Source organism: Bos grunniens, chromosome 1, assembly GCF_055505025.1.
Source record: "Bos grunniens cultivar Pamir isolate PY7600 chromosome 1, Bosgru_T2T1.0, whole genome shotgun sequence".
NCBI classification, from domain to species: Eukaryota; Metazoa; Chordata; class Mammalia; order Artiodactyla; family Bovidae; genus Bos; species Bos grunniens.
In genome coordinates, this window is record NC_141165.1 from 135693282 (window position 1) to 135714095 (window position 20814).

General features: G+C 38.1%; 1 long non-coding RNA gene across 1 annotated transcript in view; it reads right to left on the minus strand.

Moving 5' to 3' along the window:
• Positions 1–2115, minus strand: part of LOC147380232 (uncharacterized) — a 29402-nt gene extending 27287 nt beyond the window's left edge. The window contains exon 1 of the long non-coding RNA XR_015167479.1: positions 1882–2115. This is a non-coding gene — a long non-coding RNA (uncharacterized LOC147380232). The remainder of the gene's footprint in view (positions 1–1881) is intronic.
• Positions 2116–20814: the final 18699 nt, after the last annotated feature.

Consider the following 20814-nt stretch of genomic DNA (forward strand, 5'->3'; position numbering starts at 1 on the left):
ATTGAGTGCGTCACTTTCACAGCTTCATCTTCCAGGATTTGAAATAGCTCAACTGGAATTCCATCACCTCCACTAGCTTTGTTCCTAGTGATGCTTTCTAAGGCCCACTTGACTTCACATTCCAGGATGCTGGCTCTAGGTCAGTGATCACACCATCGTGATTATCTTTGTCATGAAGATGTTTTTTGTACAGTTCTTCTGTGTATTCTTGCCACCTCTTCTTAATATCTTCTGCTTCTCTTAGGTCCATACCATTTCTGTCCTTTATGGAGCCCATCTTTGCATGAAATGTTTCCTTGGTATCTCTAATTTTCTTGAAGAGATCTCCAGTCTTTCCTATTCTGTTGTTTTCCTCTATTTCTTTGCATTGATCACTGAGGAAGGCTTTTTTATCTCTCCTTGCTATTCTTTGGAACTCTGCATTCAGATGCTTATGTCTTTCCTTTTCTTCTTTGCTTTTCACTTCTCTTCTTTTCACAGCTATTTGTAAGGCCTCCCCAGACAGCCATTTTGCTTTTTTGCATTTCTTTTTCATGGGGATGGTCTTGATCCCTGTCTCCTGTACAATGTCATGATTCTCCATCCATAGTTCATCAGGCACTCTATCAGATCTATTCCCTTAAATCTATTTCTCACTTCCACTGTATAAATCATACAGAATTTGATTTAGGTCATACCTGAATGGTCTCATGGTTTTCCCTACATTCTTCAATTTAATTCTGAATTTGGCAATAAGGAGTTCATGATCTGAGCCACAGTCAGCTCCTGGTCTTGTTTTTGCTGACTGTATAGAGCTTCTCCATCTTTGGCTGCAAAGAATATAATCAGTCGGATTTCAGTGTTGACCATCTGGTGATGTCCATGTGTAGAGTCTTCTCTTATGTTGTTGGAAGCGGGTGTTTGCTATGACCAGTGCATTCTCTTTGCAAAATTCTATTAGCCTTTGCCCTGCTTCATTCTGTATTCCAGCCCAAATTTGCCTGTTACCCTGGGTGTTTATTGACTTCCTACTTTTGCATTCCAGTCCCCTATCATGAAAAGGACATCTTTTTTGGGTGTTAGTTCTAAAAGGTCTTGTAGGTCTTCATAGAACCATTCAACTTCAGCTTCTTCAGCATTTCTGGTTGGGGCGTAGACTTGGATTACTGTGATATTGAATGGTTTGCCTTGGAAATGAACACAGATCATTCTGTCGTTTTTGAGATTGCATCCAAGGACTGCATTTCGGATTCTTGTTGACCATGATGGCTACTCCATTTCTTCTAAGGGATTCCTGCCCACAGTAGTAGATATAACAGTCATCTGAGTTAAATTCATCCATTCCAGTCCATTTTAGTTCACTGATTCCTAGAATGTTGACGTTCACTCTTGCCATCTCATGTTTGACTACTTCCAATTTGCCTTGATTCATGGACATAACATTCCAGATTCCTATGCAATATTGCTCTTTACAGCATCGGACCTTGCTTCTATCACCAGTCACATCCACAACTCGGTATTGTTTTTGCCTGGCTTCATCCCTTTATTCTTTCTGGAGTTATTTCTCCACTGATCTCCAGTAGCATATTGGGCACCTACTGACCTGGGGAGTTCCTCTTTCAGTATCCTATCATTTTGCCTTTTCATACTGTTCATGCGGTTCTCAAGGTAAGAATACTGAAGTGGTTTGCCATCCCTTATCCAGTGGACCACATTCTGTCAGACCTCTCCACCATGACCCGCCTGTCTTGGGTAGCCCCACATGGCATGGCTTAGTTTCACTGAGTTAGACAAGGCTGTAGTCCATGTGATTAGATTGACTAGTTTTCTGTGATTATGGTTTGTGTGTCTGCCCTCTCATGCCTCTTGTAACACCTACCGTCTTACTTGGGTTTCTCTTACCTTGAGCATGGGGTATCTCTTCACGGCTGCTCCAGCAAAGTGCAGCCACTGCTCCTTATCTTGGACGAGGGGTGTCTCCTCACAGCCGCCCCTCCTGAACTTGAACGTGGAGTAGCTCCTCTCGGCCCTCCTGCGCCCGCGCAGGCACTGCCTCTGGACGTGGGGTTGTTCCTCTAGGCTGCCGCCCCTGGCCTCGGGCAACCGCCGCGACTGACCTCGGACATGGGGTAGCTCCTCAAAAGAATATACAGAATAAGTCAAAACATAAGAATAATAAATGTTTTTCTTGAAGCAATGCTGTCAGATTCCTTTCCCTCACTGGGAGTCACAGTTGACCTCACCTCCCTAGGATGCCCTCCAACACTGTGCTGGTCTCTGGACTGCTGTGTGGGCAGCTCAGATTCTAATCTAGTCCTCCTCCTGTGTGTTCCTGCCTGCAATGTCCACAACTCTCAGAACTAGTGCATTTTCTTTTGTGGGAGCTCTCAATGTCCTTTTATATATTCCATAGACACAGAGTCTTCCTAGTTGATTATGTGGATTTAGTCTGCAGCTTGTACAGCTGGTGGGTTGGTTTTGGGTTTTCTTCTTTAGCCACACTGCCCCTGGGTTTCAACTGTGGTTTTATTTCCACCTCTGCATGTGGATTGTCCACTGGGGTTTGCTCCTGAGGCTTCCCTGGAGGACTTGGGTCTGTCCCAGTGTGGGCCAAGTGTGAAGGTGGTGTAGCTGCTTTAGTTGCAGGGGTTCTGGCAGCACCAGGTACTCAGGGAAGTTGGCAGCTAGAGTAGCAGGAAATATAATGCTCTAGATGGGTATGGCGACCAGTATTGGCCAATATTCTCCAGTATTCTTGCCTGGAGAACCCCCTCTCTGAAAGAGAAGGCTGGTAGGCCACAGTCCACAGAGTTACAAAGAGTTGGACATGACTGAAGCTACCCTGTGTGCATAGACAAAAGACTTTTTGCCTGTGGCCCCACTGCCCCAGTGAGGGTTGAGTGTGAAGGTGTGGCAGCTGCTTGGCTTGCGGGGCCCTGGAGGCACCAAGTGTGCAGGGACAGTGACTGCCTCTGCTGCAGGAGTTATGGCTCTATCAGAGTCTTTTTTAAAGCCTCTTGTAGCTGACAATCAGAAGGCCTCTTTGACCAGTCTTTCTCCATAGCTCTGCCTGTTCAGGCACTTAGAGGGAGTCTTACCCAGGATCCTTGTCTGTTGTTTGGTGTTTGAGGCACATAGAGGGGCCCCCCTGGCTGGGGTCCTACTCTGTAGATTGGTGTGTCAGGCACTTAAAGAGCACCCTGGGTGGGGTCCTACTCTGTAGTTCAGTGCATCAGGCATTTAATGGGCCAGCTTCTCTATTGTTCAGCTGCCAATGTTGGCCTGTGGTGGGAGAGAGGCTATGATGATGGCTCCACCCCCTATGCATGACTCAGCAGTATTGCCTTGCTTTCATGGCTCCCTGGCTTTCCTCCACAGACATTTCCCACCATGATCTCCTCCCTCACATCCCCTCCTGTCTCTCCTCAATCAATAGCAGCCCTCACCCTGGGATTGCTCCACATTGCCTAAACTCCAGCTCCCAGCTGCTGTACCTTCTAGTGAACCTGTATCCCTGTCCGGGGTATGTATGGCTGTGGCAAGGAGTGTATATGATTCTCATTACATTTAGGCTGCCACAGACCAGCTGTTTCACTCTCAGCCTTAAATGTTTCTCCTCTCACTCAGACAATTACCCTGATGTGGGGATCAGACCCCTGCCTCAGTCCCCTACCCACCAAGGGCAGGTCCAGTCCTACCAACACTTCTGTTTTCCCCCCAGTTCCTTCATCCTACTGAGTTTTGCATGGTTCTATATATTCTTTTTTGCTGGTCAGGTATTCTTGTCAGCTCTAACTCATGTTCTGCATACACTTCTGTGTCTGAAGGTGTATTCCTGATGTATCTGTGGAGAGAAATGTACTCCACATCCACCTACTCCTCTGCCATCTTGTTCTCTGTTTTTTACTATTAATTGTTCAATTGTTGTTCATGTGTGCACTCTTTTCTCATATATTTACTTGAAATCTATTAAATTTTTAAAAATTTTTTTTAGTTTTATTTTATTTTTAAACTTTACATAATTGTATTAGTTTTGCCAATTATTTATGATAAAATAGCACATTTCCTTGATTTAAAGATTCAAATATTTCTGACATTGAGATGCATCTTACAATCTACATGGACATGTAATCTAAAAGTTATCTTGATGTTGATGGTATGTTGTTCAATTGATTGTATCTTATTGTGGAGGTGATACATAAGATAAATAAATTTCTGTTTGGTTTTCCAAAAATATTTCTTAGAGATGAGTAGTTCTTTTTTTTTTTTTTTAAGATTTTTTGATATGGACCCTTTTAAAAGTCTTTATTGACTTCGTTACAATATTTTTTCTGTTTTCTCTTTGTGTTTTTCACAGCAAAGCATGTGGGATCCTGGTTCCCTGAACAGGGATTGAACCCACACCTCTTGCATTGGAAAACAATGTCTTAACCACTGGATCACCAGGGAAGTCCATAGAGATGAGTACTTTGAATCGATATTCTACAACTTCTAAGTTCTCTATACATTTTCCTGTTTTTCATCTTCTGTCGGCACAACTTTGTTCAGGAAATAATTAAACTTTTTTGAGAATGGGATAAGAATAAGATGTGTTTGGTTTTCTAATCTGTAAGAAATATCCATGAATTATCAGTGAATCAATGGCAGATGTTCTTTTGCTACTGGTTTACAAACAAGCTTTAGAAAAGCACCTTCATATCTGACAATGTCATCATATGAGTTGGACTGAAGCATTGAAACAAAATGTCTAAGCAATATCAAGACCATAGAGCTCCCTTTTCACACCTGGCTGTACTTTTCCTCAAATATAGATCTATTTGTGTTATAACTGGCCAAAGGGCTTGTCTCATTAAACTGTATTCATCTGAAAGTATTTTACCAGTGATGAAAAATAAAATGTCATGTCAAAGTTACTTAAAAGGTGATTGGGGGGGAATGAAAGTCATTTCATGAGACAATGTGAAAAATAAAAAAGCTCTTTTTGATCATAATTCATAATTGAAGGTTATTTCAATTTCCAAGGTAGTTATTTTGGCAATTAAATCTACTCAAAAGTTTTATCTCTAAAAAAATTAATTGTATGTTGAAAAGTGAATTGGAATAATGTACTCTATAAAGGTTAAAAGAGGTTATTCCAAGTGTTATTTCAGTAACATTAGATTTGTTATCATATGCAGAAAAGTTTAAAATATTAAAAAAGTATAAACTGCCAAAATGTTTTCTATATGCAAAAAGATATTTTTTAGTTTTAATAGAAATAATTGTTCTGAATGCATATATTTATTAACCCAAAGTGCTAAATTAAATTGATTTTTGTAAGAATGATTCCAGTCTATGCTGCTATGTATCATGTTATTTATAAATCCCCCTTGATTTAATGACTAGATTACAAATTTCTGAGGAAATTCCCGAGGGTATTTATATCATTCATATTTTTAAACATCTATATAAACACATATACTGTAGTCCATGGGGTCACAAATAGTTGGACACTACTGAGCTTCTAAACCACCACCACATACAACAAACTGCGTATATTTAAATTATATAATTTGATAAGTTGTTCCACAACTCACTCATCCCCTATCCACTTTTTTCCAGTTTTTTTTTTTTCCTTTGCTTCAATTTGAATTGTTTCTACTTCTCTGTTTTCAAGTTCATTAGTCTTCCATTCTGTAGCATCTAATCTGCAGAAAATGCTATGTGGTGTATTTTTCATCTCACACATTGTAGTTTTCTAGAAAACATCTCTAGACATTTAGTTTGGATCATTTTAATATTTTGTATGTCTCCACTTAACAATTTGAGCATGTGGAATATTATCACAATTTTTAATACCCTTGTATATTAATTCTAATATCTGTGTTGGTTCTGGTTCTGTGTCACTTTCAATTGATTGAATTTCATTATGGGTTGCATTTTCATACTTCTTTGTATTCTGGTCATCTTTGATTGGTTGCCATACATTGTGGATTTTACTATATTTAATGTGGACTATTTTTGTATTCCTATAACTGCTTTTGAATTTTGTTCTGCAATGTGATTGTTACTTGGAAATGGTTTCACTTTTTCACATCTTGCTTTTAAGAATTGGTTAAGTGGGACCAGAGTAATGTTTACTAAGACCTATTATTCTCCACTACTGAGAAAAGATCTTTCTGAGTTTTCTACCCAGGGCATTTCGATGATTGTTTTCCTAGCCTCATATAACTTCCTTATATGCTGTACTAACCAGTACTTGGTTGAATACTACTTGAGAGGAAGACTCTATGGATTTCTGGACTTTTTTCCTTGGTACATCTCTCTTTTCTCCAGTACTCTGTCTAGTGAACTCTAGCTTCTTTGGTCTTTCCTGATTCTCAGCTTTATCTCATCATCTCAGGGAGACTTCCAGTTTCCTACTGGGCACCTTCCATGTTCTGTAGCCTGAGAACTCCCTCAAAGCAGTCAATTGGAGGATTGGAGGCAATCATGGGGCTCATCCCTCTAGGGTCACTTTTTTGTTTGCCTGATGTTCAAGATCTTAAAAGCCATTGTATAAAATACTGATATTTGATGACTCTCTTTTGTTTTTTGTTTTCTTCAGTTTTTGGTTGTTTTCAGTATACACAAACACACATGAACACACATATACATACACATTATAGTATTTCATATATTCATAACATATAATGTTATGAATACACAGAAGAATACACAGAATACACAGAAGAACTGTACATAAAAGATCTTCATGACCAAGATAATCATGATGGTGTGATCACTGACCTAGAGCCAGACATCCTGGAATGTGAAGTCAAGTGGGCCTTAGAAAGCATCACTACGAACAAAGCCAGTGGAGGTGATGGAATTCCAGTTGAGCTATTCCAAATCCTGGAAGATGATGCTCTGAAAGTGCTGCACTCAATATACCAGCAATTTGGAAAACTCAGCAGTGGCCAAAGGACTGGAAAAGGTCAGTTTTCATTCCAATCCCAAAGAAAGGCAATACCAAAGAATGCTCAAACTACCACACAATTGCACTCATCTCACACGCTAGTAAAGTAATGCTCAAAATTCTCCAAGCCAGCCTTCAGCAATATGTGAACTGTGAACTTCCTGATGTTCAAGCTGGTTTTAGAAAAGGCAGAGGAACCAGAGACCAAATTGCCAACCTCCGCTGGATCATGGAAAAAGCAAGAGAGTTCCAGAAAAACATCTATTTCTGCTTTATTGACTATGCCAAAACCTTTGACTGTGTGGATCACAATAAACTGTGGAAAATTCTGAAAGAGATGGGGAATACCAGACCACCTGACCTGCCTCTTGAGAAATTTGTATGCTGGTCAGGAGGCAACAGTTAGAACTGGACATGGAACAATAGACTGGTTCCAAATAGGAAAAGGAGTACATCAAGGCTGTATATTGTCACCCTGCTTATTTAACTTCTATGCAGAGTACATCATGAGAAACGCTGGACTGGAAGAAACACAAACTGGAATCAAGATTTCCGGGAGAAATATCAATAACCTCAGATATGCAGATAACACCACCCTTATGGCAGAAAGTGAAGAGGAACTAAAAAGCCTCTTGATGAAAGTAAAAGAGGAGAGTGGAAAAGTTGGCTTAAAGCTCAACATTCAGAAAACGAAGATCACGGCATCTGGTCCCATCACTTCATGGGAAATAGATGGGGAAACAGTGGAAACAGTGTCAGACTTTATTTTGGGGGGCTCCAAAATCACTGCAGAAGGTGACGGCAGCCATGAAATTAGAAGACGCTTACTCCTTGGAAGAAAAGTTATGACCAACCTAGATACCATATTCAAAAGCAGAGACATTACTTTGCCAACTAAGGTCCATCTAGTCAAGGCTATGGTTTTTCCTGTGGTCATGTATGGATGTGAGAGTTGGACTGTGAAGAAAGCTGAGCACTGAAGAATTGATGCTTTTGAACTGTAGTGTTGGAGAAGACTCTTGAGAGTCCCTTGGACTGCAAGGAGATCCAACCCATCCATTCTAAAGGAGATCAGTCCTGGGATTTCTTTGGAAGGAACGATGCTAAAGCTGAAACTCCAGTACTTTGGCCACCTCATGCGAAGAGTTGACTCATTGGAAAAGACTCTGATGCTGGGAGGGATTGGGGGCAGGAGGAGAAGGGAACAACAGAGGATGAGATGGCTGGATGGCATCACTGACTCGATGGACATGAGTTTGAGTGAACTCCGGGAGTTGCTGATGGACAGGGAGGCCTGACGTGCTGCAGTTCATGGGGTTGCAAAGATTCGGACACGACTGAGCAACTGAACTGAGCTGAACTGATAACATATAATAATGTATATGAATATTTTTATGTTTTATCCAGGTAAATCTCAACAATATGGAACGTTTTGGGAAAAGTGCTATTACAGGCTTTACAATTGTATAAAAAATATTCATGAATTACCTGATCTTGATATTGTTTGAAAGGTTTGTTTGAATGCTTCAGTATGACTCTATTTGGCAAAATTGCCAGGTATGAAGGTGGTTTACTATATTATATATAAATAATCACTGCTACCTCTCTGTGCCAAATCTCTATCCCAATGTACGCTGTGAAAGGATCAAAATTGATATGCTACTTCTATCAGAAGAACCTTAGTGATTTTGACATTTATTCAGAGTTTCTTTTCTATATTCTCAGTCATCTTTTTGCTCAATTCTCATATCCAAATTTACTGAGTACTTTTTACAATAATAGCAAAAGGATTTATTAAACTTTGCCTATTTTAGGGCATGATTTTATGGGTCATCAATATACTTGCTCTAAGAACATGAGGACTACTGTAATGAAAAAAAAAAACAATGAAAATAAACTAGAAAACATTCTAATCATTAAAAAAAAGGGCTTTTTATGTAAATTATTTCCTGTGCCACTTACAAATCTATCTTTAGTAAGGTGGTTGGTCTTGAGAATCACTGTTAAAGAATACAAAAAGTATTCTCTCAAGAATGGTTGAATGTGGCTTCTAGGTTTTGATAATAAAAGCAGGACTCTTCATGCATAACAGAATCAGACTTTTCTATTTTATTTTTTTTAAGGCATGCCTTCCTTTGCTATTCTGGACAGGTGTTTCCATAGTGCAATTTAAACTACAAAAAATGGCTCATAATTGCCAACACCTACTTTAACTTTCTGAATCTAATCATAAAACAACCTCCTCTTTCATAGGAGAGACAAAATCTCAGCTGGGTTTTAAATCCTGATTATATGACAAGGTTCCAATTGAAATTTTAGCTATCAACCAAGTGACCTTCAATGACCACAAGCTGAGAAGCTTGGTAACTAATCTAAATAGATCTCTAGGCAAAATTCCCACCCAATATTGGTTTCCAGACTCTTGCGTTATTCACCTTGTGAAAAAACAAAAAAACAAAAAACAGCAGAGTATGAAAAGCAAATAGTTATACCAGACTTCAAACCTCAATTCTTGAAAGGCCAAAACCAAGCTGTGAAAATATTCCCATAGCCCTACTTCCTGTGTGAGAGTTTAGGAAACTGATAAAATGTTTGCGTTGTCAGCCCACATACAACAGTAATTTGGCCTGCCTTTAAGAAAGTGCTATTTCAAAGAAATACAGATCACCGTAAAATAAAAGAAATCCTACATTCATAGCTACTTGCAGATTGTAATAAAGTCATAATTAATTCTTTTCTGCATATTTCAATTTGAGGCAAGCTAACTATTAATTATTCTGTGTAAAGTTTTCCTCCTTTTCATAACAAAATTCTCCTATAACAGAATTTTATTTTCACTTGCAAGACTTCTTTTTCAACTTCATTATAAAAAAATTCTTGCACAGTGGTGTATAATGCAGCTGTACAAGAAATACCTCATTCCTGTCTTTAAGTGAGGTTGGTAAACACACTGGCTTTTATTTGTTATATCATAAATTTATTGAGGGTGATTCATTTTTTAAAACAAGTTTGTGTTCTCCATAGTGACCTCAAAGCCTACACTTTTAAACATTTTTTGGATGAATGCAGGACTTCACTGATATGATGAAAGGAAGATTTGATTTTCTCTATGAGTATGGTGATTATTCCCCTGAGGGCTTTTTGCCTTTTTTTTTTAACCGATTTATAACTTTATATGTCTATAATATTTTGCCAAAGGCATATGATTAAACAACAATTATACATTTAACAAGGTGTCTATCCTATACTGAATTCAATAATATTTTATAAAACAAAACATAAAATTCCTCAAAAAATCTGTGTCAGATAAATCAATAGATTTGTAAGCTTTTTTTGGGGGGACACACTGAACAACTTTCTCACACAGATTTTAACAGACAAAAAAAGTTCTGTACAATAATATTATAAGAATATATTGGAAGAAAGAAAGAAAAAAAGGAAGAAGAAAACACGACAACCGCAAAGCCTAACTCAGCGGGTACAATTGTGCATAAAAACTCACTGCGTGATTTTGGCAGCCAAAACAAACAAAAAAAAAGAAAGAAAAAGGAAATACAGTGGATTACATAACTCACCAATAGAAAAGAAGAAAATTTACTACTTTTTCAAAGAAGGCACATTTTTTCCTTGGTACTAAACTCAGAGCAAGTTCTCATGTGGGTCTTAGGTAGGGAACATTGAGTAATTTAATGGACAATGTCCTTATTCCAATTCCACCCGCAAATGCAGAAATGGGCCTCATGTGGCTCTTCCTTGCAAAGGTCTTCAGTAAAAGTCGAAGACATAATAGAACATCAGGGAAGAGAACAGTTTTGAGAAGGATCCATGGAATGACATGTCAGCTTGTGTTCAATGTTGATTCAAAGGTAGAACTTAGATGCTGGGGGCAGTAAAATGCTGAAACTGGTTCTTGATTGATACTTCCTTTTGCTTAGGAGCTGGAGAGCAGAAAATCTTTAAAGAAACCCACACGTGAGGGTTTGGTTGAGATTTTTATGTTTATGCTTAAGAATAGACTAGTAAGGTTTAGAATTCACATGAACAGGTGAGAAGCCAATCCATAATTTTAAAATTCAGGCCCCTAACTAGTGTCGTGGTCTGCATCCCTTTGCTCCACCAGACAGTGAAATGAGGGGGTGCTGTTCAACATGGCTGGGCTTATCTACCTTTTTCATCAAGCCACTTATAATGGCAGGATCAAGTTAACATGTTTCAACTAGGATTTGGGATTAATCTCCCAAGATTTATACCCAAAATTCTTGTTGCTGTTCAGTTGCTAAGTCGTGTTTAACTTTGCACCCTCATGAACTGCAGCACTCCAGGCTTCCCTGTCCTTCACCATCTCCCAGAGTTTGCTCAAACTCATGTCCATTGAGTCGGTGATGCTATCTAACCATCTCGTCCCCTTCTCCTACTCCATTCAATCTTTCCCATCATCAGGATCTTTTTCAACAAATCAGCTCTTCAGATCAGATGGCCAAAGTTTTGGAGTTCAGCTTCAACATCAGTTCTTCCAATAAATATTCAGGGCTGATTTTCTTTAGGATTGACTAACTTGATCTCCTTGCTCTCCAAGTTCTCAAGAGTCTTCTCTAGCACCACAGTTTGAAAACCTCAGTTCTTTGGTGCTCAGCCTTCTTTATGGTCCAACTCTCACATATGCACATGATACTGGAAAAATAATACTTGTGACAATACGGACTTTGTCAGCAAAGTGATGTCTCTGTTTTTTAATATGCTGTCTAGATTTGTTATAGCTTTTCTTCCAAGCAGCAAGCATCTTTTAATTTCATGACTTCAGTCACCCAAGAAAATAAAATCTGCCACTGTTTCCATTTTTTCCCCATCTATTTGGCAAGAAATGATGGAACTAGATACCATGACCTTAGTGTTTTGAATGTTGAGTTTTAAGCCAGCTTTTTCACTCTCCTCTTTTACCTTCAAGATGCTCTTTAGCTTTTCTTTGCTTTCTGCCTTAGGATGGTATCATCTGCATATCTGATGCTGTTATTTCTCCCTGCCATCTTGATTCCCACTTGTGGTTCATCCAACATGTACTCTGCACATAAGTTAATTAAATAGGGTGACAATATATGGCCTTGATGTACTCCTTTCCCAATTTTGAACCAGTCTGTTGTTTATGTCTGTTCTAACTGTTGCTTCTTTACCTACATACAGGCTTCTCAGGAGGCAGGTAAGGTGGTCTTGTATTCCCATATCTTTGAGAATTGTTCAGTTTGTTGTAATCCACGCATCAAAGGCTTTAGTATAGTCAATTAAGCAGAAGTAGATGTATTTCTGGAAGTCTCTTGCTTTCTCTGTGATCCAATAGATGTTGGCAATTTGATCTCTGGTTCCTCTGCCTTTTTAAAATCCAGCTTGTACATCTGGAAGCTTTCGGTTCATGCACTGTTGAAGCCTAGCCTGAAGGATTTTGAGCGTTACATTGCTAGCATGTGAAATGAGCACAACTGTATGGTAATTTGAACATTCTTTGGCATTGCCTTTCTTTGGGATTGGAATGAAAACTGACCTTTCCCAGTTCTGTGGCCACTGCTGAGTTTTCCAAATTTGCTGGCATATTGAGTGCAGCACTTTCACAGCATCATCTTTTAGGATTTGAAATAGCTCAAGCTAGAATTCCATCACCTCCACTAGGTTTTTTCACACTAATGCTTCCTAAGGCCCACTTGACTTCACATGCCAGGATGTCTGGCTAGGTGATTGATCACACCATCGTGGTTATCTGGGTCATTGAGGTCTTTTTTGTATAGTTCTTCTGTGTGTCCATCTCTTTAATATCCCACTTGAGATTTCAAAATGCACATACATTGTTATTACATAAAATATTTTTAAAATTTAAGTTACAAATAAAATCAGTAAGATATGACACCATAAAACTCCTAGAAGAGAACATAGGCAAAACAGTCTCTGACATAAATTATACCTATGTTTTCTTAGGTCAGTCTCCCAAGGCAATAGAAACAAAAGCAAAAATAAACAAATAGAATATAATCAAACTTACAAGCTTCTGTACAGCAAAGGAAACCATAAAGAAAATGAGAAGACAACCTACTGACAGAAAAAATATATTTGCAAAGGCTGAAAGAGACAAGGGCTTAAAATAATGACAACATTAAATTGGATAAGGATGTATAACAATAGGACTCTTATTCACTGCTGATGGAAACGTAAAATTGTACAGACATTTTGGAATATGGTTTGGAATTTACTTGAAAAAATAAACATACTATTACCATGCAATCCAGCAACTGAGCTCCTTGGTATTTACTTCAAAGGAGGTGAAAACTTATTTCCACCAAAAAACTTGTATTGAGATGTTTACAGCAGATTTACTCATAATAGTCAAAACTTGGAAGCAACCAAGATGGCCTTCAGTAAGTGGATGGATAAATGAACTGTAGTGAATCCAAACAAAGGAATATTATTCAGCACCAAAAATAAATCTGTTGTCAAGCCATAGAAAGATATGGAGGGAACTTAAATGCATATTACTAAGTAAAAGAAGCCAATCTGAAAAGTCTAATTACAGTATGATTGCAACTATATGATATTCTATATAAGCCAAAATTATGGAAACAATAAAGAGATCATTGGTTACCAAGGGTCAGGGGAGGTAAGGATGAATAATCAGGACACAGATGATTTTTAGGACTGTGAAACTACTCTGTATGATACTTCAATGGAATATACAAGCCAGTATACATCTATCCAAACTCCTAGAATGTATAACACCAAGGGTGAAGCCTAATATAAGCCATGAGTAGACTTCCGGTGATAATGATGTGTTTCACCGTGGCTTCATTAGTCGTAACAAAATACTCCTCTGGTGGGGGATGTTAGTAACAGGGGAGGCTATGCACGTATGCGGGCTTCCCAGGGAATACTAGTGGTAAAAAACCTGCTTGCCAGTGCAGGAGATGTAAGAGACACAGGTTCAATCCCTGGGTTGAGAAGATCTCCTGGAGGAGGGCATGGTAACCCACTTCTGTATTCTGGACTGGAGAATCGCATGGACAGAGGAGCCTGGTGGGCTACAGTCCATAGGGTCACAAAGAGTGGGAAAGGGCTGAAGCAACTTACCACGCATGCATGCATGTATATGTGGAGGAAGCAGGTATATGGGAGCCTTCTGTACCTTATCCTCAAATTTGCTGTGAACTTAAAACTTCTCTAAAAAATAGAAGTCTATTTTAAAAACGCTTTAAATAAACTCTAAGAAGATGAGCCTTGCTTATTGAATAGCTTTGAGTGCTGCTTGGTCCATTTCTCCAAAGGTCAGCCTAATCCAGTTTGAGAAGCACAGCCAGAGACAGTCAGGGTGTTTGCGACCTGAAAAATTATCAATGCATGCTACTGTATACCTTTACAACCCTAAGTGAACCTAGTTCATCTTCCTGTGGAATGCTGAATTCTGAGCAGCATGGTCTCCTAGTGGGTTTACTGGAAATACCAGTAAAGGATAACTTAAACAATTGACCTGCTGTGAAAACTCAAATGATTCCCACAGTTTAAACGTCCATCAAGGAAAATAGCTTCACTTATAATTTTGTTGTTGTTGTTGTTCAGACACAATACTGAATCCCTCTTTCCTGCTAATAGGTCAATTGCTCAGACTTTGTTTTTTTTGGAGTCAAAATAATATAAAACTTGTACTGTGAATTTCATCATTCAAAACTAGTAAAACAATAACACACACAATTCGTGGTATCTGTAGGCTTTATACAAGTTAACTCATTTAATCCTGATAGTCGCCTATGAGGTGAATACTACTATTATGACCACTTTACAAAAGAAGGGTTTGGGACACAGAAAACATAAGTAACTTTGCCAGTGGTCACACAGCTGGTCAGTGGATGAGCAGGTATTTGAACCAGTCAGCTTGACTTCAGAGTTGTTCTTTTAACAACTGTGCTAAGCTGACTTGAGATTGTTCTATTTCAAATCTTTCTATAAATTTGAGTTACTTCAAGTCTATATGTGGCCTAGAATTATCCTTGGAAGTATATCTGGGCCAAAGTTGTCTCAGGTACAGACTATAGAGAAGTTGGTTCTTTAATTCTGTTTCCATTCTACTGTGTGTACTCAGTCACTTGTCTGACTCTGTGACCCCATGGACTGCTGCCCACCAAGCTCCTCTGTCCATGGGATTTCCCAGGCAAGAATACTGGAGTGGGTTGCCATTTCCTACTCCAGGAGATTTTCCTGACTCAGGGTCAAACCCACATCTCTTGCACTGCAGGCAAATTCTTTACCTCTGAGCCACTGGGGTTGACATTCTGCTGTACTCTCTTCAACTCAGTGACATTCTTGGAGTTTCTGGATTTCTTCTCCACATCAAATTTAATGCAGGCATATTCTATTATGCCCTTTAAACACACCCCATATTTCTATTATACTTTTTCTGCTTGAACTCCCATTTTTAACTTGTTTAATTACTCAGTCATTTTCAGTACTTATTCTACGAAGAAGTCTTTGGTCAGCCCCTTTTTCACTTCAGAAAATACTTCAGTTTCTAGTCAGCCTTGTGTTTGTTGCCCTGATCTGTTTGGTCAGCAGTGGCTGAGTGAACTGGTATCTAGTGACTGGAAAACACGACCATTCAAGGAGCAGCAATGACAGTGAGGGTGTTCTCTTTTGAAGGATGTGTGCATGTGAAAGGCTTTCTCAGACTTGGCCTATCTGTGCAAGTTGGAAGGAGATATTTTGTTGTTCTTCTGCACTTTTGTGAAGAACTTAGGTCATTGTCCTTTCTTTATGAAATGAGTAAATCTTGGCAGGCTAGTATTAATTTGTATGTACTATAAAAGTTCGAAGCATCACTATGAACAAAGCTAGTGGAGGTGATGGAATTCCAGTTGAGCTATTTCAAATCCTAAAAGATGATGCTATTAAAGTGCTGCACGCAATAAGCCAGCAAATTTGGAAAACTCAGCAGTGATCACAGGACTGGAAAAAGGCCAGTTTTCATTTCAATCCCAAAGAAAGGCAATGCCAAAGAATGCTCAAACTACCACACAATTGCACTCATTTCATATGCTAGCAAAGTATTCTCAAAATGTAGCTCAAAATTCTCCAGGTGAGGCTTCAACGGTGCATGAACCGAGAACTTTCAGATGTTCAAGCTGGATTTAGAAAAGGCAGAGGAACCAGAGATCAAATTGTCAACATCCATTAGGTCATAGAAAAAGCGAGAGTTCCAAAAAAACATCTATTTCTGCTTTATTGATTATGCCAAAGCCTTTGACTGTGTGGATCACAACAAACTGTGGAAAATTCTTAAAGAAATGGGAATACCAGACCACTTTACCTGCCTCCCAAGAGATCTGTATGCAGGTCAAGAAGCAACAGTTGGAACTGGACATGGAGCAATGGACTGGTTCCAAATTGGGAAAGGAGTATGCCAAGGCTGTATATTATCACCCTGTTTGTTTATATTCTATGCAGAGTACATTATGCAACATGTCAGGCTGGATGAAACACAAGCTGGAATCAAGATTGCCAGGAGAGATATCAATAACCTCAGATATGCAGATGACACCACCCTTATGGCAGAAAGTGAAGAGGAATTGAAGAGCCTCTTGATGAAAGTGAAAGAGGAGAGTGAAAAAGCTGGTTAAAACTCAACATTTGAAAAACTAAGATCATGGCATCTGGTCACATCCCTTCATGGCAAAGAGATAGGGGAAAAATAGAAACCGTGACAGACTTTATTTTTTGGGCTCCAAAATCACTGCAGATGGTGACTGCAGCCATGAAGTTAAAAGACAGTTGCTCCTTGGAAGAAAAGCTATGACCAACCTAGACAGCATATTAAGGCACAGACATTACTTTGCTGACAAAGGTCCATCAAGTCAAAGTTATGGTTTTTCCAGTTGTCATGTATGGATGTGAGAGTTGGACCATAAAGAAAGCTGAGGGCTGAAGAATTGATGCTTTTGAATTTTGGTGTTGGAGAAGACTCCTGAGAATCCTTTGGACTGCAAAGAGATCAAACCAGTCCATCCTAAAGGAAATCAGTCCTGAATGTTCTTTGGAAGGACTGATGCTGAAGCTGAAACTCCAATACTTTGGCCACCTGATGCAAAGAACTGACTCACTAGAAAAGACCCTGATGCTGGGAAAGACTAAAGGCAGGAAGAGAAAGGGATGACAGAGGATGAGATGGTTGGATGGCATCACTGACTTGACAGACACAAGTTTGAACAAGCTCTGGGAGTTGGTGATGAACAGGGAAGCCTGACATGCTACAGTCCATGGGATCACAAAGAGTCAGACAGGGCTGAGTGACTGAACTGAACTGATAAATACATGACGTGTTTTTGATGGGCATCGTGGCTTTTTCCAGGCCCCCTGAGTTCCTAATCAGCTTACAAATGACCTCTGAATTGCAGTGAATGAACACTTGGAAATGTTTTTAAATGTTGGAAATCTAGCATTAGTCAATGCTAGCTTTTATCTTGGCTTACTCCTTGTATTCTCAGTTAATCTAAAAAAGAAAAAAAATAAAAAATAAAACAAAAACAAAGCAATACTTTTCTTGTTGTTGTATAAACTTTCCCCTTTACCGTGTAACTACGATTTTGTGTTCCTGCTTGCTGGTCATATGATGTGTTCAGGAGGATCCACCCTATACTATTATCTCAGACTGTCTTTGTTTGTGTTCAAGGTCACGCCATCACTGTCACCTCGTTCCTGTCCCCCTTCTCCAGCCTCATCACTGCTTTCAAATGCACACTGTCTGCTATGGTTTGCTTTAACTGTTTTATATCCACTTAGATATACGCTCACTCTGTATAGAAACAATATTGAATTTGTGGACAGACAAATCATAAGCATAAGATGAGTGGTTTTGTCTAAACCTATTAGAAAAAAACGCTGTGCTTTGGAAGCAAAGACTTTTTCACAGTTGTTTTGTGCTTGTTTGTGTAATGGCATTTTAGTTTCAAGCAATGGAAAAAAATAAAATTAAAGGTGCATGCTTAAATATAAAACTGTTTTCTTCAGGGAATGATATTCTTTACCAAAACCTCACATTAAGAGGAATATCTTTTATTAAAAAAAGAAAAAAATAAGTCTAGTTGATAAAAGTCCTTGAAACTACAGAGTTGAGAAGCAAATGCAGCTTATTTAATGAGAAGACCAACATACAAACTGGTATCAAATTTCTAGCAAGAGCAATGCTTATCTTCCTAATATATTGGGTATAAAATCCTGTATGGGAATATTACTGTATTTCTTTGAAGAAAGAGACTTCTTTGCAAATCTTCTTTAAAAGTGTTCTTTGTCTTGACATTTCAGGCTATTTTTATTATCTTAAACCTTTTAAGTTCTGTTATTTTGAAACAGCAAACTGTAAAAACAATAACCAGAAAGAACTTGTGTCATAGTCACTTGTTAAGTTGATCACCTTGTATTACCGCCTTGCTGGAACATTTAAAATCTGCTTTTATAATCTCAAGATTTCAAAGGTCATAATGTTTCACAATGAATCCTTAATATGTATCTACATATACACATGGCATTTGTATGACTATTTGTATAATTACATATTAATTATTATAACTAAAATGTACATCATTCCTCTTTTTTGTGGTGCTGAATATTTTTTGTTTTACCTGCATGTTTTTACTTTAGTACTTGCTAACTTGTATAGCTAAGTCAATATTCGCCAAAATATTGCAACTTCAAGGATATTACTGACATTATATAGTCAAGGCAAAATTATATTTAAAGTTAAAGCCATTTTGGAAGTTCTGGAATATAAAATATACTTTAACAGTGAATTAAAAATTAAAAGTCTAAAAAAATACATCACTTTTGAAACGAGATGCTGTAAATGTAATCACACACATCACGGCACTAGCTTGTAATAGGGTGACCTCCTTTTAATTATCTTCAGAATATGAATTAAGCCATCATAGATGATCTTTTAAAGAGTGGGTCTGGGAAAGACAGAAAACATTTTATAGCCTTGGAGTAAAGGGATGTGGTCATTTGGAAACGCATCATTAAAGACTTAATCCCAATCACAATATGGGAAGGCAATTCTAAAGACATTTTCCAGAAGACATACAGAAGATGTGAGGTCAGGAAGGAGGAAAGAGGTTTAAAGCAAAGCACATCTGGGATTGTTAAGAACAATCAAAAGCCATAACACAAAGAAGACAAAAGGGGAAATATGCTTCAGTTGGCCCCGCAGCCATCTGGCTCAACAGACTTTAAATATTGAGCAAGCGTTGTTTCAAAGACTTCTTTTTTTCTCTCTCTGACCTCAGCTACCAGAAAACTACAGTCTATACAAAATCAGCCTTTTTGTGGAATCCCCATTAATTCAGAGGTGGTATATATTAGAAAAATTTCCAATTTATGTTAGTCTTAACTTTCTACTTAGTGGATTCTTAATGCCCAAGACAATTTATGATTCACTAAAATTACACGTAGATTGCCATCCTATTAATCTATTTAATTAAGACAATTACATTTTTTTCCAAAAAAAAAAAAAACCCAATCAGTAATCATTTGAACTCCTGAGTGAACGGTGAAAGAAAATACACTCCTGATGGTTGTTATTAATATTCAGGATGAAAACTAAAATGTATTCTTTTTTAAAATTTTTAATCTGTGAAGAAAAAGGTCCATTTTCCTTTGGAGGAAAAACCCCATTTCTTATTTTAGTAAAAATAGTGTGAACTAAAAACATATGTGAATACCTTCTAAAAATAATAGATTTCATTTTATTACAGTTTTAGACTTACAGAATAATTAAACAGATAGTATAAGGACTTCTATATACCCCTCTCACCGCTCACAATTTTCCCTGTTATTAACACCTTACATTAGTGTAGTATATTTGTTACAGTTAAGTGAATATCGATACATTATTCTGAACTATAGCCCATCCTTTGTATTAAGGTTCACACTTTGTGTTGTAGAGTTTCATTGTTTTGTTTTGTTTTTAATTTGCTGTGCTGCACAGCTTGTGGGATCTCAGTTCCCTGATCAGGAATTGATCCCTAGCCACTAGCAGTGAAAGCACCAAGCCCTAACCACTAGACCACCAGAGAGCTCCCAAGTTCCATGCTTTTGACAAATGCAAAATGGCATTATTCATTATAGTTTTATACAGAATAATTTCACCATCCAAAAGATTCCCTGTGCTCCACCTATTCATTCCTTCCCTTCTTTCAAACACCTGGCAACCACTTACTTTCTTACTGTCTCTATAGTTTTACCTTTTCTAGAATGTAGTTGGAATCATACAGCATGTAAACTTTTCAGACTGACTTCTTTAACTGAGCAATGTGCATGTCTTCTCAATGTCTTTTCCTGGCTTAACAACTCATTTCCATTTATCACTGAAATGATTTTTCACATATGCAAAATTTTCATAACCAAATATAGGACTGAAAAGTAAGAACACTTAAAAATGTATTTGGATATTAAATTAAAATTAGATATTAAAAATTATTTATTTCAGATGCAGAAATAATTTTCGACAATCACTCAATTTGTTTATTCTGCAAAATGTATTAGCCTCATTTACATTTTTCAGTACCATGAAATTGTCTCTAAGTTACACCAGTTCCTTTCTTGGACCATCTGTTCAATAGGCTCATATACCCATTAACCAGAAGAGTTGTCCAATAATCAATGTTCCGTGTATCCCCAGTGCCATGAGAATTGGTCCTCCTCTCCCTGTCATTCCAAATCACTTCCTTCTCTTTCCTGCACAACCCTAACTTAGATATTAATAACTTCTCAGATTTTTTTTTTGGTGGGGACCGAATAACCATGAGATGATGGAACATTTCTCTGTGGTTGTTTTTCAGAGTCTCATCTCATTGGTGCATGATAATTAATTGTTTTTAAAACTC